The sequence below is a fragment of the Astatotilapia calliptera genome, chromosome 2 (assembly GCF_964374335.1).
Source record: "Astatotilapia calliptera chromosome 2, fAstCal68.1, whole genome shotgun sequence".
Taxonomy (NCBI): Eukaryota; Metazoa; Chordata; class Actinopteri; order Cichliformes; family Cichlidae; genus Astatotilapia; species Astatotilapia calliptera.
In genome coordinates this window covers 15,132,599-15,160,309 of record NC_137423.1, presented here as the reverse complement: position 1 = coordinate 15,160,309, position 27,711 = coordinate 15,132,599, and positions in this window count along the sequence as shown.

Here is a 27,711-nt window from a genome sequence, read left to right as displayed (position 1 = left end):
AATCTCAATAGTGGAGGTTACAAGCTCATTATCTCATCTTAGTATAGGTGATTAGTACCTGTTGACCAAACCAGTCTTCAACTTTTAGCCTTGCCAGGAACCAAAGGCATGAATCATCCACTGTTCAGTATGAATGGGGGAGTCAACATACTGTAGAGCAGGGGTCGGCAACCCTGGGTTAACTGATGGCACGACCGTAGCTGGACTGGCCATCGGCCCACCGGGCATGATTTTTTGTTTTTATGGGCTGATGATATATATATATATTTTGTAACGGCATGAACAATGAGAGGTGGTGGATTGGCCAGATACTGGCTGATGTGTAAAAATAACTCAGTTTGAAGGATGGTGGGTATGGCGGAGCTTCCACAGAGGCCAGCGGGTGGATGAGGGAAGGAGAGGCAGGAGGAGGAGAGACCCGGGGCGGCCGCCGGTCCGAGTGTCAGTTGAACTGAATTTCAGGTAAGAAGTTATGACCTGCAGTCTATCTGGGTCAGATATAAACCAAGTTTAGTACTGCGTGCTAGCTAGCATGATGGAGTTTCTATACAGCTGGGTGGGTGCTGATAGTGAACTTTATTTTATTCATAAGGTTAGTTAGTAGAGTTGCCAAATGCTCCTTAAAAAATGGAATGGTCCCTCATTCAGAGAAAACATTACAGGTTTTGTATTGAGCTGAGAAGGAATGCAGTTTGTCCCGTACTTTAGCTATAATGGAAAAAGACACAAAGCTGGATTTATTCTGTGTGTTTACACTGCACAGCTGCCTCTTCTTCTCTCATTCTCTCCCCTCCCTCTCCTGTTCCTACTTCAATCATAAAACTGATCAATCATCAGCTGATTGGCTTTTCTCTCTTGTTTGTCTATCGCCCACTTTGCGCCAGAAAGAGGAAACCAGCGGATGTCACGTTAAACAACAGCAGCACATTTAAGCTTGATGAGCTGTTGTTAAAATTTATTTAATATTAATCTCTATTATCAGCTGATGTTTGCTGCCACAGTAAATGCTGCTGCTCATGATATCGGTTTGGATATGTGGTGAGAGGGAAACATGAAGATGAAACCAGGAGATGTCCTTACTGAATCATCAGAGCTGAACAGGTGATGGAGAAACAGGTTTACCTTTTAGGTGACATGAATGAGTTGAATCAAATCAAATCAAATCAAATCAAATCACTTTTATTGTCACATCACATGTGCAGGCACACTGGCACAGCACATGCGAGTGAAATTCTTGTGTGCGAGCCCCACAAGCAACAGAGATGTGCAAACACAACAACACAAACGAGCAAAATACAAGAATGGCCAACCTGAAACTAATAAATATATGTACAATATATAATAGTGTATGCATTTCTGGATGTGTATACTAAATATTTTCCTACGTGTGTGTGTGTGTGTGTGTGTGTGTGTATACACATTTTTACAAATTAAATAGTAAAAAAAAATAAAATAAAATAAAAATAATAATAATAATAATAATAAAATATATAAAATATACAGAGTTGAATATGTGCAAAACAAGTGGCATTTATATACAGTGTGGAGTGCATAATGTTGAAGTTCCAGTAGTGAAGCTGAGGTGTCTATGACGTGTTCAGCAGTCTGATGGCCTGATGGAAAAAGCTGTCTCTCAGTCTGCTGGTACGGGACCGGATGCTGCAGAACCTCCTTCCTGATGGAAGCAGTCTGAACAGTTTATGGCTGGGGTGACTGGAGTCCTTGATGATCCTCCCCGCTTTCCTCAGGCAGCGCTTCCTGTAGATGTCTTGGAGGGAGGGAAGCTCACCTCCAATTATCCGTTCAGAGCACCGCACTACTCGCTGGAGAGCTTTGCAGTTGTAGGCGGTGCTGTTGCCATACCAGGTGGTGATGCATCCAGCGAGGATGCTCTCAATGGCACAGTGATAGAAGGTCCTGAGGATGCGGGGGCTCATGCCGAATCTTTTCAGTCTCCTGAGAAAGAAGAGGCGCTGCTGCGCCTTCTTCACTGTTTTGTTTGTGTGTACTGACCACGTAAGATCCTCAGCCAGATGTACTCCAAGGAACCGGAAGCTGCTCACTCTCTCCACAGCAGCGGCGTTGATGGTGATGGGGGTGTGTACTTCTCTGCACCTCCGGAAGTCCACTATCAACTCCTTTGTCTTTGCGACGTTGAGGGTGAGATGGTTGTCTTGACACCAGTGGGTCAGGGCGCTGACCTCCTCCCTGTAAGCTGTCTCATCACCGTTGGTGATAAGACCCACCACTGTAGTGTCGTCCGCAAACTTCACAATGATGTTGGAGCTGTTAGTGGCTGTGCAGTCGTAGGTGTAGAGTGAGTACAGGAGAGGGCTCAGTACACACCCCTGTGGAGCACCAGTGTTCAGTGTGATGGGGGATGAGGTGATGCTGCCCAGTCTGACCACCTGGCGTCTGTCAGACAGGAAGCTAAGGATCCAGCTGCAGAGGGAGCTGCTCAGTCCTAGATCCTGCAGTTTCCTGTCCAGCTTCGAGGGAACGATGGTATTGAATGCTGAGCTGTAATCTACAAACAGCATCCTCACATACGTGAAGGGAAGTTATGAACTGTTTCTGAGAGACAAATAACACCAGGATCCTTTTCTAAGTAGCTGACAGCTGGTAACTGTGCAGGGGCGGATCTAGCAAAGTTTTACCAGGGAGAAAGGTAGGACATTAACAGGGAGAGGGGGGCACAAAAAGTTGATTCTGTTCATCTGGACATAGTGTTTTGTGGGAGAAACATTAAGATTAAGGAACTGACCTCCCAGCCCATTGTTCCTTCAGTGGGCTGGATTCAGTCATAATGCAAATGTAATTTTTATAAGATTGGGGAAACCTGCAGTCAGCTGAGACTGAAGAAGTCACTTGGTTAATCTGCCTTTGTTAAAGCAGAAAAATTGTGTGTGTGTGATTTTATAGTGGCAAAAGCCTTTCTTAAAACAGTTTTCATTATCTGCAAAATTGCCATCCATGATTTTTATACCTACACTGCAGATGAGTGCTAAAGAACCTACCCATTAGTGATTTCTGCTGTGGCTCTATTAATTTCATTGCTTTTGATATTTAGCTTTTATAATTCTTTATTTGTTACATTCAGCTCAAAAGTAACTCACTTAAAGGGAAACAAACAACTAGATTTAAATGTGTTTTTTTTTAATCAGCCTTTTATTTCATTCATGTTTTATCACTTAATAACTAATAGGCAATAAAGTGACTGTTATAGCAGAATCTTGATTTAACCCATCCACAGTTCATAACACAAAACAAAATCATGGCATTTTGTAAGCAGTATGTTCAAAGGTTTTGCTCAGTATTATTTTCTGACAACAAGGAAAAAAGTCTCATGTTTCCAGTTCTTTTGATATAAAAAGTGGATTGGGCTAGTTAGTATGAGCAGTGATAGCATCACAGACACAGAAGATCACCACCTACACAAACTCGCAAGAGACAGACCATCAGAAGAAAAAGACATCACAGTGTTAAATACCCACTGCTGTAGGGTTTTGCTACCAACGACAGAGCTAAAACTCTACAAGATGTAACACTATACAGTAACCTTAAACCTATAATGATGCGGAGAATGCCAGGTTTAGTGAAATAAGAAAGATAAATCCTCATTAACTGTATTGCACCAGAATTTTTCACCATTGCATATCCCCATATTATCTTATCTATTTTTGCCAAGCTATAATTAAGTTTCCACTTCATCCCTGCTGTATCTGGACCAAAATAGCTATGCTTTATCCTTTCTAAATCCCCTTTCTTTCTCTCATTTGTTTTCCCATTTTACTGGCAATTTATTCCTTAACTCTTTTATTTCACTCACTTTGCCACTTTGTCAGTTCTTTTTTTTCTCCTCTGTATGAAGATAAAAAAGACCATGGAGTCCAGATGTAGTAATGATGTGAAGACGAAAATCATACACGACTGCCAAGAGGATCGCACTTCTGACTGTATCATAAAAGCATATTTGACAGAGACATTGGTTTTGCCAAATTAACTTTTGACGATGAGAGCAATTTCATTGATGGATTCATAACTTTTGCCCTAAGAGAGTGACTTTCTCACGTTAGGATAAAAAAAAAGATCTACATCGTCTATCAAAAGGATGATCATTAATATGCTTTAGTGGATTCTGCAGCCAAAATACCTTATTTTAATGTCAGGGTGCAGATAATCAATCAAACATTTCATTCTGGTATTTCACTCTTCCCAGCACACCCTATACCATTTTATATTAATGATGCTATATGTAAGAGCAAAAACAAGTGAGGAAGCTGGCAGTTTTAGCTGGTTTAAGTGCTGCTATTGCTACACTGTAAAAACGAAAGAGCCCCAAAAATTCAAAAATCAAACTTGATGTCACGGTCTGGCTGGCAGACCGTGGGGAATGTTGTAGAAAGGACCCAAACGCTGGACTTAGTGCAATGAACAGTGCATTTATTTACAGTGGGGGTAAATGTACACCACGCAATAGGTCTCCAGAGTGCTCCTTCAACTCCTGTGTTGTGCCTTCTCCCAAGTGCTGGTATTCCGTGCTCTCTGCTCCCGTGCCTACGCACACCCTGTGCGTCCTGCAGTCCCGTGTTCCGCTCTCCTGAGGGAAAAACAACAGACACCGCCGTTATGGCACCAACTCCAGCAGGCATACACTGACTAGTACTTTAAACACTGACATGGAGTCTAACTCAACGATCCTGTGCCGGAGGAAGCTCCATCGCTCTGTTAAGTAGCTCCCCCGACGAGCCCGATCAGAAGCAGGTGTGTGAGAACCTAGGCGTGACCGGCAGCCGGCAGGGCCACACCCATCAGGCCTGCAGGTGGCTGTCCTTCGTCCTTCAGCCACACCCGCAGACACCCACACCTACACACCAGCATGGAACACAAGAACACCGTGCAGCAAACATACATCCAATACAATAATAACAACAATAACAATAATGGTCCACACTGTTCACGGACCCAGAGTCCCCGGAACCGGGTCCGTGACACTTCATTCAATGCACTCTTGATTGTATTGAATCAAGAATGTACAGATTTAAACAAAAGTTTTGGACATCTGCATTTTCTTGTTCATGAATTTCTTGTTGAGCATGCATCAAGACAAACACAGCATACAATTTCCTGGACCTGTCACATCTTAGGCACTAAACATGGCACAAGCATATAACAGGATGTTTAAAGGAATTTAATTATTTCTCACATCTGCAGCATTCAAGTCCCCTCAGCCTCTGTGGTAAAGATTAAGAAATATTTTGAAGTAACCATTGCCAGTTCATGAGGGTGTTGACTTATACCCACTGTGAAACTGAAACTTCTGAAACATTGTGTCACACCCATGTCACATCTTCACCATCTGGTGAAATCGTTTGTCTTTTTTCACACAGGTAAAGTGAAAATACCTTAGAATAATGGAGTTTATTTATTGTTCATGATGCAGTCGTGCTCAGGCTCATGGTATAAAGACCATTTTCATGTTGTTGGTTATACCTTCTTGCTAAAAAAATGTTGAGGTATCAGCAAAAATTGTCGCCGCACAATTAAGGTATTAACCTAACTGGTTTTGAAACACTGTTACACCCCTAGCGTCCAGTGTTTTAACTGTTCAAGTACATTTTTAGGGGAAACTGAAAATGTACTTGTTTCAAGTGAAACAGTTTTCTATAAATAAATAAAGCTACGAATATATATTTAAGGGTAAAGAAGACATGCATACTAAAAGCTTGTGTGTGTGTGTGTGTGTGTGTGTGTGTGTGTGTGTGTGTGTGTGTGTGTGTGTGTATCTGTCACACAGTGGAAATTTGTGTGCTTTACAGTCCGTTTTATCCTGATCTTCGTGTTTATTTGTATGCGTAGTATTGATTTAATTTGCATGAGTTTACTCTGATATTTATATTGCATATTTTTAGTGTTTTTGCATGATATTTTTTAATCCACTGTAGACTGGTTGAACAATAGACAATATTAGGCACCTGTTGAGGTGTGGGTGTGCCCTGAGGCAGCCTATCAGCTGTTTGAACGGACTTGTTAAAAGAAAAGGGCAGGCAGAGACTCAAAATGAGTTTTCCACTTTTACTTCGCCGGGCGCAGCTTTTTTGGGGAGGGTCGCAGCGGCTTCACGGAGGGCGTCGCTGGCCACTGTCTGTCTGCTTCCAGGGATGTGCGATGGGGGAGGCTGCTATTGCAGTGACTGAGAGACTTGAGTTGTACGTATTTTAGAATTATTTTTGTTTTTTCCTGCTCTCCACCTCTGGAATAAACTTTGTGATTAAGACCTTCTCAGGCTCTGTGCCCTGGGTACCAATTCACTTGCTCCCCCCTTGTATTCAAAGAACTTCCTGGTGGGAGATGCACCAGCTTTAGTGTCTACATATCCATACACTTCAATGTCATGTGAACAATGACTAAAACTTAGGCATCCACTCAAGTTGAAAATAAAATTGATTAGTTCCTCCCAGAGAAGTGGAAATCAGATGTGCATACTCCCTTAAGGTAATGCACATGCATGAAGGCATTAGCTAAAAGGCTTCCTCAAGAGGATAATTAGTCTTCTGTCTTCTTCTTCTGTATTAGCATTCTGTGCAACTCTTTTTTATATATACAGTACATATACTTGTATAATGACATGTTTTATGAGAACTATAGACTGAGACAGATTTGAAAACTTTATTGAAATGAAGAATTGCCAGTTATCATTTGATAATTAGCTGACTCATTCAAGTTGAGTCAGCTTTAAAGGAAACGTCATACATGTTTTGTTTGGTAGAGATGAGTATTTGCATTATTGCAACAGGACAACAGTGACACTAACGTTTATTTATTAGACAAAATAACACAAAATCACCCACCAGAGAAAGTAGTCATCCTCAACACAGCAAAACAAATGTATGTATGCCATGAAATTACATTACAGTTTTTCTCGATTGCTAAAACACATTTCCTGAAACTACGCCTCATATCCTCACAACAGTAAACACAAATCCATAACATCTCACTCAATTTCCCAAACATCCTATTTCCAGGTCAAAATGAAGCTCTACACCCAAAACTATTCACTCTTGCTGAAAAACCAAACTTTGCCCACAGACATCAAACACAAGCCCTCAAAAACACACACACTACAACAGAGTTTTGCACACTGGTACAATTAATTCAAAACAATAGTTCCAAAACAAATAGGTTGCTTATGGTTCTCCCCTTCAAAACCCTTGTCACATGATAAACACAAAAGACGCAACCAATGTATGTACAGTGGCACATTGTCATTCATGTACTATACAGTACAACACACACCAGAAACATTATCCCACCTCAGCATCTTGTCTTTGGTCTGGGTCAGGCCAGAGAATCTCATCCACATCACAGGCTATATTGGCCCCAGCCAGGCAGCGGGGGTAAAATCCTCTTGCATGCCTGATCCACCCCTGGCATGCATCTACTGATATGTCTAGGCAGGCCTCTTCCATGGCCTGAAGGAGGTGAACATGGACATAAGGTTCTCGGTCATACACTTTCCACCGCCATGCCGAAAATAACTCCTCTATCGGGTTTAGAAAGGGAGAGTATGCAGGCAGAAAGATATTAGAAAACCTTGGGTTATTGGTAAACCAGTCACGAACCAGAGCAGCGCGATGGAAGCTGACGTTATCCCACACAACAACGTAGTGAGGCTGCTCTGGCTGTGCTGGTTCCCTGTAGTCCAGCTGGAACATATGTTGTCTTAAACCATCAAGAAAAGCAAGGAGAAGCATAGTGTTATGGGGTCCTAGTACGCCATGGCGGTGGAGTACCCCTCGTTGGCTGATGGCTGCGCACATAGTGACATTCCCCCCACGCTGACCAGGGACATTTACAATAGCCCGATGGCCAATTATGTTCCTCCCCCTTTTCCTTCTTTTGGTCAGGTTAAAACCTGCCTCATCCACAAAGATTATTTCATGGGGAACAGGCCGTCCTTCAATCTCAAAGATTCTCTGCAAAACACATAACACAGTAGAGTCAATCGGTACCCTGAACCACAGTTCAAGAGTGCTGAAATGGCAGCATAAACTGCCATGCTGTGATGGTACACAATACTTTATACAGTATCAAAACTCATTCCTGAACATATTCCACACGTTGGTTTTTCACTCTGTCAGAGTTTCGTTCGAAAGGGACTCGGTATGCCTGTTTCATCCGGAATTGATTCTTTCGGAGGATGCGGTCAATTGTGGAGAGGCTGATGGCATTTATGCCTCGAAAAAGATGATCATCCTCAATCACTCTCCTTTGAATCTCTTGCAGGCGGATTACATTATTTGCAATTACCATGTTTACAAGTTCCCTCTCTTGCTCCTCCGACAAAAGCCTTAACCTGCCTCCACCAGGTGGTCGTCTCTGTGTCCTACAAAAATAGAAGCACTCATTACTGTAACTGTCACACAGTCATTTTACAGGCAAATAATGGAAACATACTGAAACTCAAGACACATAAGTTCAGTAACTTAAACGTTACTGTACAAAGCAGTCTTACTGCAAGTACACCTACCTGTTTTCCTCCCTGAAGGTTCTGATGATGGAGGCAACAGTGAAGCTACTCAAATTTGGTTGTACTCGTTGCCCAGCCTCCCTCATAGTCATCCCATGGACAAGGACATGGTAACCTAAAGTGGCTCGAATTTCATCCGAGACTGACTGTCTTCTTGCCCTTGCTCTTCCCCTTCCTTGTCGCCGTCGTTCTCCACCTCCTTCACCACGTCCTCTTTCTCCACCACGTCCTCTTCCTTTGCATCTCTTTGGATCCATTGTTTCAAACCTGAATGAGCTGACTTTGGCCCTTTTATCTATCTATCGCAGGTTCTGATTGGTGTGCGCTAAATTTTGACTCCTAGTGTTTCCACCTGGTTAATTGTGTGCTAATTGAGCTCAAGCTATGCTGACTTAAGTTAACATTATTGCATGCTAGTGCTTTCTAAATGACTACATGGTGTAAGCACTGTAAAATGTAGGGATTTGTGTGTAGAGTTTTGCAGTAGCAGTTCACCAAATTTGAGTCATGTGTCAAAGCAGGGAATAGTGTTTATAGTTCAGGGAAATGGGTGAGCTTTTTGAACAGTAGCGTTACGGTTTTGAAATTTTAGTTTAGAGGCCTGGTTATAGTGTTTAAGCAATCGAGAAAAACTGTAATAGGCACTGTCTCCCCCCAAAAATTCTTTTTGCAACTTCTTGCACTTTGAAAAGCATCACACAAATGGGACATACATTATAAGCATTCATTTTCATCAAATAGTAATAATTTTATCCTCTTAACATCCTTTTATTCAGGGTACCAACCTACAATTTTGGCACAAAGGCTTCACACATTTCTGTATCATACTAAGCCTCACTCTCACCACCACTAGGGAAAACTAAATCTATTTATACACACAGGGCTAATTAGGGGAAGTGAACACAGCTGGCAAAAATACACAGGTGCAAACAATCAAGGTAATGAGACAAGAGGAAGTAAAACTGAATACAGCACACGCAAGACAAATGACTACTAAACTAACAGGAGCTAACTAACAAATAAAAAGGCTAGACATGTCTACGAACAGTAACTTTGCACTAACGGGAATAAAACCTGTACAAGAAACATAAAACTAAAAGGATGAAAATAACTAATAACAGAATAATTAAAAACTAATTTAAAAAAAGATCTCTCTCTTAGTACTTATATATGAACACAAAGAGACTTTAAGGCGATCGGCACAGTGATTCTACTTTAGAAACAAATCAAATTCAAATTTAAATTTTATTTGTCACGTACACAGTCATACACAGTACGATATGTAGTGAAATGCTTGGACAACTGCTCGTGACCTAAAGAAAACAAAAAAGGAAAGGCTATGAATAAGATAGGAAATAAATATGAAAAATTAAAAAGGGTAAATTTAACTAGGAAGGAATAAAATATAAATTAAGGTTAAAAATGAAATAACTGTACAACACAAATTAGAATGAAGGGTAAATTTAACTGGGAAGAATAAGATAAAATATATAAATTAAAGTTGAAAATAAAATAACTGTACAACAAAATACACAATACACAGTATAGAACTATATAAGAATGTATGAAGAAATCTAAATATAAATAAATATATACACAATAACAGCAGCTGTACAAGTATTAACTGGAAATGAAGAATATAGTGACCAGTGTTGTGCAAAAACAATGTCCAGAAAGTCCAGTGTGTGTGTAAGAACTGTATGTGTGGGTCAGTACTGTGTGGTGGTGTGATTGAGAGACCGTATCGCCTGCGGGAAGAAGCTCCTCCTCAGTCTCTCTGTGTTGGTCTTCAGGGAGCGGAATCGCTTTCCTGACCTCAACAGAGAGAACAGTCTGTTGTTGGGATGGCTGAGGTCCTTCACGATCTTCCTGGCCTTGGTCCAGCACCGCCTGCTGTAGATTGAGTGCAGGTCAGGGAGCTCGGAGCGGATGGTGCGCTCAGCTGACCGCACAACCCTCTGTAGAGCTCGTCTGTCCTGCATGGTGCTGTTCCCGAACCAGGTTAAGATGTTTCCCGCCAGGATGCTCTCTATGGTGCACGAGTAAAAGTTCCTGAGCACCTTGGAGGGCAGTTGGAAGTCTCTCAAGCGTCTGAGGTGGTAGAGACGCTGTCGGGCCTTTTTCACCACGGTGTTGATGTGACAGGACCATGACAGGTCCTGCGTGATGTGAACTCCGAGGTATTTGAAGCTGTCCACTCTCTCCACTGGGCACTCGTTGATGACGGGGGTCTGGTAGTTCCTCTCCTGCTTAGTGCTGAAGTCCACTATCAGCTCCTTTGTCTTACTGACGTTTAGAAGGAGGTTGTTCCTCTGGCACCAGTTCTCCAGATTCCTAATCTCCTTCAGGTAGGCCGTCTCGTTGTTATCAGAGATCAGGCCCACCACGACGGTGTCGTCAGCAAACTTGATGATGGTGGTGGAGCTGGTAGTGGCCACACAGTCATATGTGTACAAAGAGTACAGCAGGGGGCTCAGAACACACCCCTGGGGGGCTCCAGTGCTGAGAGTGGTGGAGGCTGAGACATGTCCGCCCATCCTTACTGCCTGTGGTCTGCCAGTTAGGAAGTTGGAGATCCACTGACACATAGATGAGCTGAGTCCCAGATGCTCCAGCTTGGTGGTGAGTGTGGAGGGAATTATGGTATTAAATGCAGAGCTGTAGTCTATGAAGAGCATTTTAACATAATTCCCCCTTCTAGTGTCCAAGTGAGTGAGTGATGTGTGGAGGAGATGAGAGATGGCATCGTCTGTGGAACGATTTGGACGGTAAGCGAACTGTAGTGGGTCCAGTGTGTCTGGTAGTGAAGAAATGATGAAGTCTCTGACCAGGCGTTCAAAGCACTTCATCACTACTGAGGTGAGGGCTACAGGGCGATAGTCATTGAGAGAAGCAGGGTGGGGTTTCTTCGGGACAGGAACAATGATGGACTCTTTGAAGCATGTGGGGATCACCGACTGAGATAAAGAGAAACACGAACAGGTAGAAACTGTTTGCAGTCATGACAAACTGCTTATCCATTTGTTAGTTGTTGAAGTTCACGTTCTGGCTGCTGGGCTGGGGTCAGCATACGCTCAGTATATCCATACTGATCAGAGAAAAAAAGGAGATTATTATTCGAACTGAAATATGTGAAAAAACCAGAAGAGACTCTTGAGAGCACGAACCTCTGCTCAAGCAAAAATTTTTTTACTAAAGGTAGTATAATACATGTTTACTTTCATTACACAAAAATTATACATAAGAGTGGGTGATGGATAATAGGTATTGATTTGCAAATAACTGTGCATGAAAAACTTAAGCTTGTTATATAATATAATACTACAGTATATTTCTAACTAACCAGGCAGCACATTGTCTTCATTTTTGGGGTCAACCTGAAAGAAAGGCAGATGGATGGAAAATATTCAGTCATATTTAGAATCCCCATATATCAGTATCAGTTCCTGAATGTTGCCAATACAGAGAAATACAGAGAAACTTTATATAACCTATACTTCTATATATATGTTGTCAAACCAAACAGAAACATATTTTAAATAGCTCTATATAGCATTATTATCACTTTGACCTTAAGATCAGTCCATTTGTTTTGAAGGACAGATCAGAGTTCAAATGTGACATGATGTTTTGAATCATTATATGGTACTAGCTATATGTGGACAATATACATCACACTTGTAAGAATCATAGTTTCTAAGTTATAAGGCTTTTTGTAACTTGTCAACCAATTAGGCTGACCATGAAGACTGGGTGGATATAAGCCAAACTTCTACACCTATAGAATTCATTCAACACTTTTTGAGCTGTCATGTTTACAGACAAAGTGATGACATGCAATCAAAAACATACCCTCCTTGAGAGAGGTAACTATTGAGAGTCACCTTTGGCTTTCCCCAAAAGTTTTAGGGTTAATGATTTTGGCCTACAATAAAAGTCATGATTGGCTACCTACTGTATTCTGAGTCTTTGAGCGCATTAAAGTCTTACAATTATCAATGATTAATATCATTAATAGTTATAATAAAACAGCTGCTAATTTTATTGGAGGAGAACTATAATTGGGGGAACTGTTATGTTTACTGAAAAATAGAGAAGGAAAAGATTTAAATAATTTCAGTTTTCAGTTGATTGCCAGGAAAAATTATTTAGTTTATTATTGATAAAAGAGGGAAATTAATGTCTAGACGTGTAGTTCACTGGCTATGATAAATGCGTGCACACTGTTCCACATAGATGAAGAAGAACCATTCAATCCACAATGTACTTTTCTGTAGGGTTCTATTAACTGAACATATCACAACTATGGCATGTCAGTTTAATTGATCAAGGAGGAGTTAAATACATACAGTGCCAGGAAGCATCCCAAAAAATAAGCCAGTGATGACCTTATCGCCCCTATTAGCCCTGCCTTAAAATCAATATGTGAAGTTGAGGGAATAAGGGGATTACTGCCATTGTTATAGGGCCTGTGAGGAGCTGCAACCAGAGAAAAGTTGAGCTAAAGTTTCTACAAATTGCTTTGGGATTATTAAACGGATCTGGTGGGGGGCCTTCTGAGAACAATATTTCTGAGAAGGGGAAACAAGAGAGGAAAGTGAGAGGGAAAAGAAGAGTGAGAATGAAAGAAAGACTGTGATAACATATCTTTGGATCTGCTGATAAGAGCATCCATGCCTTGCTCCCTTTATTCTGCTTAGAGACTTAATTAAAGGACCTCAAAATAGTGGTGACCACACCTGGCCTGATTAGAAAGTAAGGTTATTAATCTAGGTTTCACATCAGTTAAAGAGCAGGGGAGTTGCGGAAAGTCTCCAGCATGCTAACTTCTGTCCTTGTTTTATAGTATTTTTAAATGACTGGTTTAATACAGCACCACGCTGATTCTGTAATTGTAAATTCAGAAAAACAAGGCTCGCCAGCATTTTAATGTATAAAATATCACAATGTTTAATGGCTGACACATCCATTAAATGGTGATTAGTATTCAAAAAGTGCAATCCCCCCCACCCCCACCGCAGACACCCCCCCACCCCCCCACACACACACAAGTAACCTGTGGTGTTACTTTCCCCTTGTTCAGTGCCATCCATCACAGAAAACACCGCTCCATCTCCTGCATTTACAATCTTGCAACCGCAGCAATCCAAGCATGTTTTGCAAAAAGGGCTGAACAAGCAAGTTATACATCTAAATTAAAGTGTGATCACTGCCAGCAACATTGGGGTCAATTCTCTTGAGTTCAGCAGGCATGTAGGTGATTAATGTGTCTCAGAGATAAAACTGTAAATGAAGCACCTGACTAACAGAAGCTGATAGCTGTTACTGCTGAGCGAAGGCTGCGATATAAAATTCAAAATTTCACAAAAAAGGATTATGATTGGCTCAGATAAGACCTTTTTTCTTTTTGTTTCACACATGATGACAACTAAGAAGGACGTGGTAGCACTTTCATGACATCATATTGGGTAATAGATGTACCTCTTCTAGGTGATTTTGTTATTACCTCTGCCAAAGATGTTATGTGTTTGGTAATGTTTCCAGGCGTGCGTGTGTGTCATTCTGTATGTAAACATGATTGCTCAAAATTTGGAATCAGACTTTGTGGGGTCATGATAACAACACATTAAAAGTTGGCTTACATTCACCGAGGTCTTCAAGGTCAACTAAGTTATTTACTGGTCAAAAATGTATGCATTTTCAATATAATGAATCAAAATATCATCTCACACTTGACCTTTTCAAGGTGACTACATTGATCTGAAGGTCAAAGTGATAATAATGCTGTATAATGCTACTTACAACATGTAAGGACACAGAGAATGATATATGCAGATTCTAAATATTATTATTATTAATAAGATATTACTATAATATTATAATCTATTATTTTATTCTGACTTTGTTTTGTGGATTACAGTCACAATCTGAATATGTGTACAATGTTCCTGAATAAGTATACATTTTTTTGAAAAACAAAATAAACTTGTGACCAAAATAATAAATAATTATGTCAAGTATGCTAACACGGGTTTCAACAGGGCAAATAACAAAAGCCTGCACTTTGTTCTTTTTAAACGCACTTTAGGAAGTTTTTGTAATGGAGCAAAAAAATAAAATGAATATATAGAAAAGACAATGGTATTCCCTTAAAAGTAAATACTCATCTGGAGGAGGTTCCGAATGCTTCTTGTTTATTTCTTTGCAACCCAGGTGTCACAAAGGACTCTCTGTCAGATGTATCATTATGAACAAAATGTAATATGGCAGCACCGCCTGTGTGTTGTGATATATGCCATTTTAGAGTCCTGTCCATGTTGATTAGAGAGGTGGAAATCAGGTGATTGTAAATACTGACCACTTATTAGCAGTCAAAAGAGTGCTTTAGGTGCTTGGCTGGGGGTATTTCATTTGTTTGCCTTTTGCTTTATTGTTGGGGAAAAGTACGTTTTATTAATATGCTTTTGTTTGTTGATCTGGGTGTCTCTCAGCTCTGAAGATATTAAAGTGCCACTGAACCTTGATTACTGTTGTGCAACTGAATGTTCTTGGGAGTAAGAAAGGCCGAGGAGTCACACAAAGCAATAAAATCAACTGCTTTGGCAGTGATTCCCCCACTTGTCCCATGATCGAATGCACAGAGTCACACAGTAAGTCCTGTATAGTTTCCCCAGACTGGGGACTTAAGATCTTTGTTTATCTCCTGTAAAAAGACAACACAGGTTCACTTAGGTTTAGGTTTTTAAAACTTTGGGTTTGTGTTCAAACACTCCACAACAGCAACCAAGAACAATAAAAAATGAGGAGATGAGAGTGATAGAATCATCTCACTAGTGCAACAGCTCAAAGAAAAAATATGCAGAAATTACAACATAACATCAGTAAAGTTGCTTTATTCTTTATAAAATTGGTGTGAACAGCAATATTAATTTGAATTTAAATTTAAAGATAAAAGCTGGACTGCTTAACATAAAACATCGCATCACACATTTGATGGTAACTGATGGTATGAGTTGGAAGGATAGAGCAGCATATAGATAGATATTTTGTAAGGTCCTGAATGAGAACATAACACTTACAGTGGGGCAAAAAAGTATTTAGTCAGCCACCGATTGTGCAAGTTCAACCACTTAAAATGATGACAGAGGTCAGTAATTTGCACCAGAGGTACACTTCAACTGTGAGAGACAGAATGTGAAAAAAAATCCATGAATTCACATGGTAGGATTTGTAAAGAATTTATTCGTAAATTAGGGTGTAAAATAAGTATTTGGTCACCTCAAACAAGGAAAATCTCTGGCTCTCACAGACCTGTAACGTCTTCTGTAAGAAGCTTTTCTGTCCCCCACTCGTTACCTGTATGAATGGCACCTGTTTGAACTCATCATCTGTATAAAAGACACCTGTCCACAACCTCAAACAGTAAGACTCCAAACTCCGACATGGCCAAGACCAAAGAGCTTTCGAAGGACACCAGGAAAAGTATTGTAGACCTGCACCAGACTGGGAAGAGTGAATCTACAATAGGCAAGCAGCTTGGTGTGAAAAAATCAACTGTGGGAGCAATCATCAGAAAATGGAAGACATACAAGACCACTGATAATCTCCCTCGATCTGGGGCTCCACGCAAGATCTCATCCCGTGGGGTCAAAATGATCATGAGAACGGTGAGCAAAGATCCCAGAACCACACGGGGGGACCTGGTGAATGACCTGCAGAGAGCTGGGACCAAAGTAACAAAGGTCACCATCAGTAACACACTACAACGGCAGGGAATCAAATCCCGCAGTGCCAGACGTGTTCCGCTGCTGAAGCCAGTGCATGTCCAGGCCCGTCTGAAGTTTGCCAGAGAGCACATGGATGATACAGCAGAGGATTGGGAGAATGTCATGTGGTCAGATGAAACCAAAGTAGAGCTTTTTGGTATAAACTCAACTCGTCGTGTTTGGAGGAAGAAGAATACTGAGTTGCATCCCAAGAACACCATACCTACTGTGAAGCATGGGGGTGGAAACATCATGCTATGGGGCTGTTTTTCTGCCAAGGGGACAGGACGACTGATCCGTGTTGAGGACAGAAAGAATGGGGCCATGTATCATGAGATTTTGAGCCAAAAACCTCCTTCCATCAGTGAGAACTTTGAAGATGAAACGAGGCTGGGTCTTCCAACATGACAATGATCCAAAACACACCGCCCGGGCAACAAAGGAGTGGCTCCGTAAGAAGCATTTGAAAGTCCTGGAGTGGCCTAGCCAGTCTCCAGACCTTAACCCCATAGAAAATCTGTGGCGGGAGTTGAAAGTCCGTGTTGCTCGGCGACAGCCCCAAAACATCACTGCTCTCGAGAAGATCTGCATGGAGGAATGGGCCAAAATACCAGCTACTGTGTGTGCAAACCTGGTAAAGACCTATAGTAAATGTTTGACCTCTGTTATTGCCAACAAAGGTTATGTTACAAAGTATTGAGTTGTATTTTTGTTATTGACCAAATACTTATTTTCCACCCTGATTTACGAATAAATTCTTTACCAATCCTACCATGTGGATTCATGGATTTTTTTTTCACATTCTGTCTCTCACAGTTGAAGTGTACCTCTGGTGCAAATTACTGACCTCTGTCATCATTTTAGGTGGGGGAACTTGCACAATCGGTGGCTGAATAAATACTTCTTTGCCCCACTGTATCCCATCTCCATTTTTCTCAACAGTAAAAAAAAAAAAGAGATAAAAGTTTTCTGTGGATTATAACCTTTTATTACCTGCCACCTGCTTTCAAAGGTCATTCAAGGAGGTTCTCTGGAATTAGTGTCTCTAAACCAGGTACCATTAATTTGAATTAAAGTACTTTGTTCTCCTAAATCCTGTAAAGGAAAAAAAAAAAAAAAAAAAAAAGCATATCATAGCTTCCATTCACAGAGTAGAAAATCTTCCACTTCTGGCATAAAAAAAACATAGAATACTGTTTTAAGGCTATAGTGTCTCACATTGTTCTGTCCTGATGTGACAACAGTGAGTAGGGAATAACAATATCTGCTTGGGGATGGAGATGTCTCGATGTCACTGTGGAAAGTTGCATGTCCTATTTTTCCTGTATTTTCAGTGTCATGATCTGGCTGTGTGGCAGGCAGGAAATAGGACCCAAACGCAAACTCACAGGAAAACAGGACTGAACTGAAAATACAGCTTTATTGCTGACAAAAGATAACAGCGATACAAAATAACATGAAACTAAACTGGGAAGTACTAAGGAACGGACTTACGAGGAAACACACGGAGGGGCACACAGTCATGAGGGAGAACGCGATACTGAACTGAGGGAGACATGCACATAAATACACAGAGGGTTAACGAGGGAAGTGGGAGCACACGGGGAACACAGCTGACACAGATAATCATAACGAGACAGGGCAGGCGTGAACACAACATGACGCATACTGACGAGACACTGTCAAAGTAAAACAGGAAGTACACAGAGGTTCAGACAGGAGGAGAGAGAGCACAGACATAACGGGCTGGGGAAAACATTAAATGAAACACGAGGGGAAACGAGGGCTCACAGATACACAGAGGGGCACACAGGGAGGGGGTAGTCAAAAAAGGAACATCTTTAACAGAACCTAGGAACCACAGCATACGGAACAAAATTACAAGAAAACTAAGAATGCTGGGCCAACATGGCCGAGGACCATGACATCACCCCCCCTCAAGGGCTGGCCCCCGACAGCCCAAACCCGAGAACCAAAACACAAGACAAACAGAAAACAACCCACCCAGGGCCGGAGGCGGGGGACCAGGATGGAGGGAACAAAACCAAACAAAAGACGAGGAGCATGAACCAAAACTGAGTCCACAAAGACACAAAAACAGTTCAAAACAGGGAGGCAAATTTCCAAAGAGGTCAGAAGGTCAACCCGGAGGGGCGACAGCACAAAAGTCCACAGTTCGGCTGTTCCGGGGGCCGGCCACGTGAAAAGTGGCTGTGGCGGCAGAACAGATCCGGAGGCCGGCCGCGTGGAAGACTGTGGCGGCAGAGCGGGTCCGGAGGCTGGCCACGTGGAAGACTGCGGCGGCTCCCAAGCGTCGGGTGTACTGGTTGAGGCTTGGTAGGCACAGGACCAGACGAGGCAGGAACAGACGGTGGTGTGGCAGCCACAGGCGAAGCGGGGGCCGGACCAGGTGAAGCGGGGGCCGGACCAGGCGAAGCTGAAGCCGAGGCCGGACCAGGTGAAGCTGAAGCCGAGGCCGATGCCGGACCGGGCGACGTTGAAGGCGATGCAGAGGCCGGACCGGGCAATGGCTGAACGGGCCCCTCGGACCCCCAAGCGGAGACGAGGGGGTGCTGGCTGGGCTGACCAGAGCCCCCAGCGGAGACACGGAGCGGCTGGAGAGGTTCCTCTGAACCCCCAGCGGAGACGAGGAGCAGCTGGAGAGGTTCACCTGAAGCCCCAGCGAGAACAGACTCAGAGCCAGCTGGTGCGGAGACCTCTGGCTCAGCGGACGCTGACTGTAGCTGCACAGGGCACGCAGTCGGCTTGGGATGCAACGGCTGGGGCTGTGCAGGGCAAACAGTCCGTCCAAAGTCCGTCAGTACCACGCAGTCCTCAGCTGGCGAAGAAAGCCCACAAAGGCTTCCAGCTGAGGTTCACAGTGTCTGAGCGGGTTGCTGAGCTATGAACTGAGCTGGTGACAGAGGTAATGACAGAGCTAATAATGACTGAGCCGATAACTGAACAGGCAATGGAGTAAGACACTGAGGTGGTAACAGAGCAGATGACTGAGCAGGTAATGGAGCTGATAACTGTGCTAGAGACTGAGCTGGTGACAAAACAGGAAACTGTGCTAATAACTGAGCTAATGACTGCGCTATGGACAGAAGTGCAAGTTGTAGTGGTGGTTGAAGTGATGGTGGGTCAGCAGGTAGTTGAACTGGTGACTGAACAGGTGACTGACTCTTGGCTGCTCTCCTCCGAGGAACAGGAACGGGTGCTGGGCCTGGCCGAACACCAGCCATCCCCACCCGAGGAACAGACACGGGTGCAGGGACGAGCTGGGCTCTGGCTGCCTTTACCCTGGGGGCCGGTGTAGGTGCAGGAGCTAGCTGGACCTCTGCCGCTCCCACCCGAGGAACCGAGACGGGTGCAGGAGTCGGCAGGGTCACGGCTGACCTCACCCGGGGAACCGGAACAGGTGCAGGCAAAGGCTGGGTGTCCATCGACCCCACCCGAGGAGCAGGTACGGGTGCCGGGATGAATGGAGCCTCTGCCAGGTTGGGGACAGAAGCAGGGACCAGCTGGATCTCAGCCACCCTCACCCGAGGAACTGATACGGGTGTGAGGGAAAGCTGGGCCCTGGGTACAGGAACTGGAGGTGGAGAGCGAAGCACAGGAACAGTAACAGTCACTGGGTGAACTAAGTTATTGGTGCCAAACTCAGTTTTAGGAGATCTAGGTTTAAAGCAAGCAGGTCCTAGGAAATCCACTGCTATTAAACTCTCCGTGTTAGCGCTAGCGGTCCTGGAGGAGGTTAGCTCGGGGACAGTCACCGAAGCAGTTTCAAAACAGAAAACATCAACAACTGTCTCTAGAGGAACGGTGTGCTGTCTAACACAGGTCAGAGAAGGAAGAACGCCAGAGACAGTTCTTTTCAGAATCGAGGATGGAAGGACAAACACAGGTTGAGAAACAAAGTCAATCTTCAAACAGTCCATAGGTGAACCGACTCAGCAGGCTGACTCTGATCTAACTGGATGGGGAGCCACACAGTCCAGGGGCAAAGTAACACCCACAACAGTTTTCACAGCAACAGGTTCAGAGGAGTAGCGGACAGGATCAAGCATGCGTTGTCACAAAACTTGACCTGATCAGGCAACTCTTTAACGCTTAACCCCAGTCTTTCGGTTAGCTTAACAAAGGAAGCGACCATCTTGTTACCGCTCACTCGAGAAACTGAATGATTAATCACTGGTTGTGGACCTGACTGGGCCCCACTGGACATGTCAAAAGACAGAACGGGTTGACACATGACAGTCACTAGAAGGAGCATCAGTTACAGAACACTCAGTCTCAGATGGTTTGGCTGATAATGGTGGTGGTGTGTGGCTGAGCTCAGACTGGAAAACCTCAGAGTGTACAGGCTGATTAAAACAGTTCTGCGGGGCTGCAATGCTGGTAGCAGTATGTGGGTGAGTCTGGTGTAGGATAGCAGTCTTTGGTTCAGCTAACTCTACGGGTGAAACATTCATACTGGCTAAATCAAAGGAAACACTGCGAGCATTACAAGAATCTGATGGCTCAGAAACGCAAAGATCACTAGTGAGAGCTACGGGTGAATAATCTGACACTGAGGTGCCTCGCTGTATAGTGTCTCTAGAGTCCAAACACACAGTGGCGGAGTTATCCGATTCAGGCAACACAATGGCGGGCAAAACAGAGTTACTCACAGTGGTGGAAAAGTCATGAAGTCCGGGATCAGAAAACTTGGGCTGAGTGTGTGACGCACAGTCACTCTCTCCCACAGGTGCAGCCCGCACAGCTGTACTGGCGCGACGCGGTGTGAACGCCGTTTTCGCCGAGAAGGGGGAGGAGACGAGCCGGGCCGCGAATCCTCCAACGGACCGGGCGGAACATCCTCCGACCCATCATACTGGAGCGGCAGCTCCGGGCGGATGCGTACGGTGGAGACGAGGAAGTCCTGGATGTGGGGGTGTAGCGCGCCGAATAGCCATGGGAGTCCGGACACCATCCTCTGTAAACGGATGGCTACGGTCTCCCGATACTCTTCTCCTGGCAGCGCTACCCACTTCACTGTGTAGATTAAATCCGCCTGGAGCTCAGCGGAGGGGTTGTGAGCTGCTGGGTCCATGTCGTGGTCGCGTTCTTCTGTCATGATCTGGCTGTGTGGCAGGCAGGAAATAGGACCCAAACGCAAACTCACGGGAAAACAGGACTGAACTGAAAATACAGCTTTATTGCTGACAAAAGATAACAGCGATACAAAATAACATGAAACTAAACTGGGAAGTACTAAGGAACGGACTTACGAGGAAACACACGGAGGGGCACACAGTCATGAGGGAGAACGCGATACTGAACTGAGGGAGACATGCACATAAATACACAGAGGGTTAACGAGGGAAGTGGGAGCACACGGGGAACACAGCTGACACAGATAATCATAACGAGACAGGGCAGGCGTGAACACAACATGACGCATACTGACGAGACACTGTCAAAGTAAAACAGGAAGTACACAGAGGTTCAGACAGGAGGAGAGAGAGCACAGACATAACGGGCTGGGGAAAACATTAAATGAAACACGAGGGGAAACGAGGGCTCACAGATACACAGAGGGGCACACAGGGAGGGGGTAATCAAAAAAGGAACATCTTTAACAGAACCTAGGAACCACGGCATACGGAACAAAATTACAAGAAAACTAAGAATGCTGGGCCAACATGGCCCAGGACCATGGCATCCAGCTTGAAAAAAAACACACTGAAGCCTTCAGTAGGGTCTTCCTTTGCTCTTGAGCACTCTCAGTCCTTGGTGGAGTGGGTGACTTTGACATTTTGCTGCATTTAGACATCTTTGCATCATATTCTGTCTGCAGATTTCTCAGCTGCCAATCCTACCTTCTGCCATATCCAAAAGATGTATTTACTGAATTTGGATCTTATGACTGAAGAGGCCACTGAAGTCCACTGAACTGCTGTTCATGAGCTGAGAGAACAGTTGGTTTGTGACATGGTGCAATATTCTGCTGCATTAGAAAATGGTTCACTTATGGCCATAAAGGGAAGAGATCCCCACATATTTGGGTTCCACTTGCTGGAGTGGCAGTATTTATTTAAGCATGAACCTGCTGAATAGCACCATTTATAAGATGCATATTTGCAATTATTTGCTCAACACTCTGTGACAAATAACAGAGCAATACAATCAATTGCCTTTCCAATGATTTCCTTGTCCCGTGATTAAATACACTCTTGGACTTCAACTGGTAGTCTTTGTTCTGCTATGTTGCCTTGGTGAGTTTGGCATAACAGCCCATGAACCAGTTCTCTAACTGATGCAGGTTTGGGGTAAACTTTTACTTATAGTTGATGTTGAGTGGAGACGAGCTGCTGTTCAAAACAGTGGAGTGTGATTCTGTCAAGCCACAGGATGAGAAACAAACTGCTGATGAAAAACTGTTAGATCACCAGCCGAAGCAGACTGGATTGTTGGCATAATGTTTGACTCCTTGGATTCATGCTAACACAAATGTTGACATCCATCCATTCGCTTCCGCTTATCCTTTTCAGGGTCGCGGGGGGCGCTGGAGCCTATCCCAGCTGTCATAGGGCGAAAGGCCGGGTACACCCTGGACAGGTCGCCAGTCTGTCGCAGGGATAACACATAGGGACAGACAACCATTCACACTCACATTCACTCGCATATTCACACCTAGTGGCAATTTGGATTATCCAATTAGCCTATCCCTACAAGCTGCATGTCTTTGGATGGTGGGAGGAAGCCAGAGTACCCGGAGAGAACCCACGCAAACACGGGGAGAACATGCAAACTCCACACAGAAAGACCCCGGCCTGATGGTGGGATTGAACTCAGGACCTTCTTGCTGTGCGGCAACAGTGCTAACCACCGTGCCACCGTGCTGCCCCAAATGTTGACATAATCATATTTAATCTTTCTGTCTAATCAGATCAAACCGTTTCCTCAGACTTTAACTATCCTTTTATCTTCAGTAAAGCTGTAAATAGTATTTACCACACTGGCAGCTCCAATCAGTCTGTCATGTTCCTCTGACCATTACAGATGATGAATAGAGCTCCTGGGATTTCAGAGCTACTCAAATCAGCCAAGTGACTTAGATGTTTGTTTGTTTGTTTTTTTGTTTTTGTTTTTTGCATATGTAGGTTTCCTCACTTACATCTGCAAAACTGTCTGTTCATACTTTCACATGATTGGCTGATTTAAACACAAGTAGGGAGGTATACAAGTGTTTCCATCAAAGTGCTCAATTAACATGAATTCCCCACGAATAACGCCATTGCACTTAAAGACTAAAGTTTGATCTTTTATAAAGTTGTTCAGCTTTAATAATAGCTTTAATAATTATTTCCTATCACGTCTCTGAACAGTAGACTTTAGTCAGCATACAGACAAAACCCAAACTTCATCCATTGCTAAGCTACACTTTAGTTTCCTCAAAGCAGACTTTTGATTATTGCATAACAGAGGCTATTGCCAGTGCTTTTCATATATGTGTGTTTGCAGCTGTGCACAATGAAAATAAAGTACCTTACTGTACCTTTAGAGGTACAGAGTCTCACAGGTAAAAGATACCAGACACAGATAACAGACCCATTTCTGTAATATATCCATATACCTATATTATTGCTAATATATATTTTGTAATATATCTATATCATGGCTAAAGCACTTCTGGATGAGTGCAAACTGCATTTTGTTGCCTTGTACTTGTGACAAGTGCAATGACAATAAAGTCGAATTCTATTCTATTCTATTCTATACCAGGAGGACACAGATCCAGCCTCAGGGGGTTCACAAGCACAATGTAGTCCTCTTACCAGTCCCAAGACTAGATGAATGGGAGGTTTGCGTCAGGAAGGGCATCTGATATAAAATCTGTGCCAGATTAATATCCTGTGGTGACCCTTGGGAGAAAAAACTGCAGCTGAAAGTACCCATCTCATAAACTCCTCACATCCACCAGATCACCACTGATCCCGCTAAGGTTAAGGGTAGGTTAGCTTTTGTTTCAGCCACATACTAAAGTCTTATGAATTACGGTACACACAATTAACTCAAGGTACCATAATTAGCCTTAGGGGGGACATTCATGAACATTACACTTATAGGGACAAAAATTGACTTTTATTGTATCCCTACATTAAGTACACTAAGTGTACATGCATGTCAAAACAAAGTGGGAAAATACAGAGCTTTTAAACTCTTTGACTCTAAACTGCTTTGACTTCCTTAAGGCAGGGATTGTCAGTTTATATAGGACTTTGAGTATATAGATATTCTGGCAGGCGTGGGTGGATTAAGACAGCAAAGCAGAAGATTTGATGAGAGGAGAAAGTTGAAGTGAGTACATTAGAAATGCCGAGTGATGAACAAAACACATTTGCCTTCCACCAGTACCCCTGCTGCTCATTTCTGTTAAAACTGTACAATTGTACTTCCTTCTTTTGGACCACTTTTCTTTTTCCCTTTTCATCAGTTTTTCTGTTGCTTGCTACAGTTCCACTTACTATCCTCTACCATTACTCTAAGGCATTAGCTTTAAAGGATGGATGGATGGATGGGAGGGCAGATTCTTTCTGTTCATGCTGAGGCCACTGTTAGACTCTTGCTCTCACTGCAGTGCTGTTTCACAGCAGGAAAGGAATGTAATGTGCTTTGATCTCCTTTTTTCCATTTCTCACCCTCTCTTGTTGATACTCTCTAAGTATAGATTGGCTCTGTAAAAAATAATCCTAGGGTTTTCCCTTCAACCTCAGTCTATCTGCTTTATAAACTTTCTTCCCATGCGATCTCTTCATCCATCACAATCTCCCTCTAATATGATTCCCCCTCTTTTCTTTATCTCTTCTTACAACTGCAGCACATCACCACAGACTGGGATGCACACTTTAAAAGACCCAAGGAAGAATTTCCAGTATTGACTTCGGTCCACCATCATTTTCCCTCTCTTCCTCTACAACCATCCACCCCTTAATAGTCCTAACCTTTGGGCTTGTAAAGGTCAGCATCCATATTGCAGGTGCTGCTGATGCTATCAGGGGGTTCCTGGTGCTGCAGCATCAGTGGTGTGTGTTTGTGTAAATTTTGAAATGATTTCTAGAATATACTTGTGATGACTTGTGCTCAGTGGCTAACATTAAATTGATCATACAAAGGGGTAGGCTGCTTTAAAATGGCATACCACGTAATTTGCACTAAAGCAAGATGAACTATAAATGTGTTGTATAGCATGTACGTTGTCATTAACAAATTTGTCAATTTCTCCCCACCACCACATTTAGTTCATAAGAATAGTTTTTGAAATTATACTATTAATATAAACAACTTATTATACATGCAGTACATGTATGCCCTGGATGGATGGAAGGATGTAGTGTTTAAATAAACACCAACCCTATTTTCTCACTCTAAAACATGGGATGCTGTTGTTCATGTATACTACCTTCACCCCACAAACGCGTGCATTAAACATTTTAGCTAATCAAATGATATTCTTTTCTTCTTTTTTTTTTCAAAGTCAGAGTGCAACTCATGTAGAGTGTCAAAGAAGGTCTAGCAATGCTGGGTTTTGTTAATGCCCTGGAACAGCATCCTTCACTCTTCTTTTCATTCATGCGCTACACTGAGGCCAGGCTGGAAGCTGATCCTGTGGAGAACATCTGCCATATGTAGTTCAGTTCACCTGGCAGAATTCAGGCCTCAAGAGGAGACTAAAGTACTAAGCTACTGACAAGACTGTCTGCTTTATGGTGGAGATATTACATTTGGTTGAAACTGAAGAAATGAGCATTTGTATGATAGCAACTAATTATAATGGCATTTTGTCAATGTATTCTCGTCAAATATATATATATATATATATATATATATATATATATATATATATATATATATATATATATATATATTTTAACCCTTGGATGCACAACCTACCAATACCTACACTCTTCCACGAGTGGGGTCATAAATGACCCCAAATAGAAATAATGCATTTTGCTACAAACTTGGTTGTTATTCTTCAAAATCTTTAAAACAAAGAGTTGTAACATTCTCATATTTGAGGTATTCCTCATAAAACATGTTTGTGACATGAGGCACTTTGCATTTTTATTTATTTTTTCATTAATTTTAAGAAATTGCAGTTTTTCTATCGCTTGTATCACTTTTGTATGCTTGCTCTGCATATACTGCAGAAGCTGGGTCTTCCCTCTGAAAGGCACAAGTTGTTCATCCACTGTAACGCAATCACTAGGGATGAATTTCTGCCTGCAGTTGACCAGGAACAGGCCCCATATGTAGCAGAAAGCTGCCATGTGGTTTGTTTTCAGTCGGTAGGCTCTGGTCCTCTTGTCATCAAAGTGCAAGAAACGGTCAATATCTTAAAATCTTTGAATTGACATAGTGGCCTTGTACAATGGGTTATGCAGAGGACTCCCAAAAAACTTGTACATCCCAGTTCTTCTCACTTCCTGCAAAAATGGTCAATCAAATGAAGGCCAGGAGCTTTTGTTTGATTACATTTTTCCACTCTTTTCCCCTGTCTGTGGCTACTCTTAGTGCCTCCATGTTTGTGCATGTCAGCACCTCTTCTGTTATATTATCAGACATGAACATCTTCCATGCATTTACTGGGGAGAAAGTACTAAACCCAGGTGCAAGCCCTGGCTGACTAATTCAGAATATTGTGGCCAGAGCAGTAAGAGGGGCTCATTCTGTTAGACTCAATATCCATTTCCTCTTCAGAGGACTCCTCTGTATCTGACTAGTCTTGTTCGGGGGGATGGGGGTGACAATAGTCTGGGTCCTCTATATCTGAGATGTCAAATTCTGAGTCAATGCCTCTGATGGGCTCTTCATCCCATCCGTCCTGGATCATTTGTAGGGCAAGGTTCACAGCTGGCCTCATAGCAGCCATGTTACTTTAAATTTAAAAAAAAAAAACATCAGAAAGTACAATGTTTGAAATACACAGAAAACTATAAACAGGGCTGCACATAAATAGTCCGCAGGTGCGCATTTGCTGTCAAAATAAAAGACGCGCACCAGATAAGAAGTTGGAATGTTCGTTTGCGTACATTAGATGTTCTGGAGGAGGACAGACATTTGTTCAGAACTCTTAAAGATGTTGAAGAAGCAAGCTCCGTAAGCAATTACTTTGGTATTCCTCCACCGCAAAAGAAGCGCGTATTCTCTGAATTTCCGGGAATACTTTTATTTTGACAGCACACCTGAAGACCACTTATGTGCAGCCCTGACTTTAAATCGTGTATGTTACTGTGTAAAAATTAATTCTTGATCCATCAGAAGTGTAAGTGGGACAGTCAGAGTTGCTAAGAATGAAAGTTTCATAGAAAATTCCATAGGAACTGCTTGGGGTCATTTTTGACCCCACTTGTGGAAGGGTGGGGT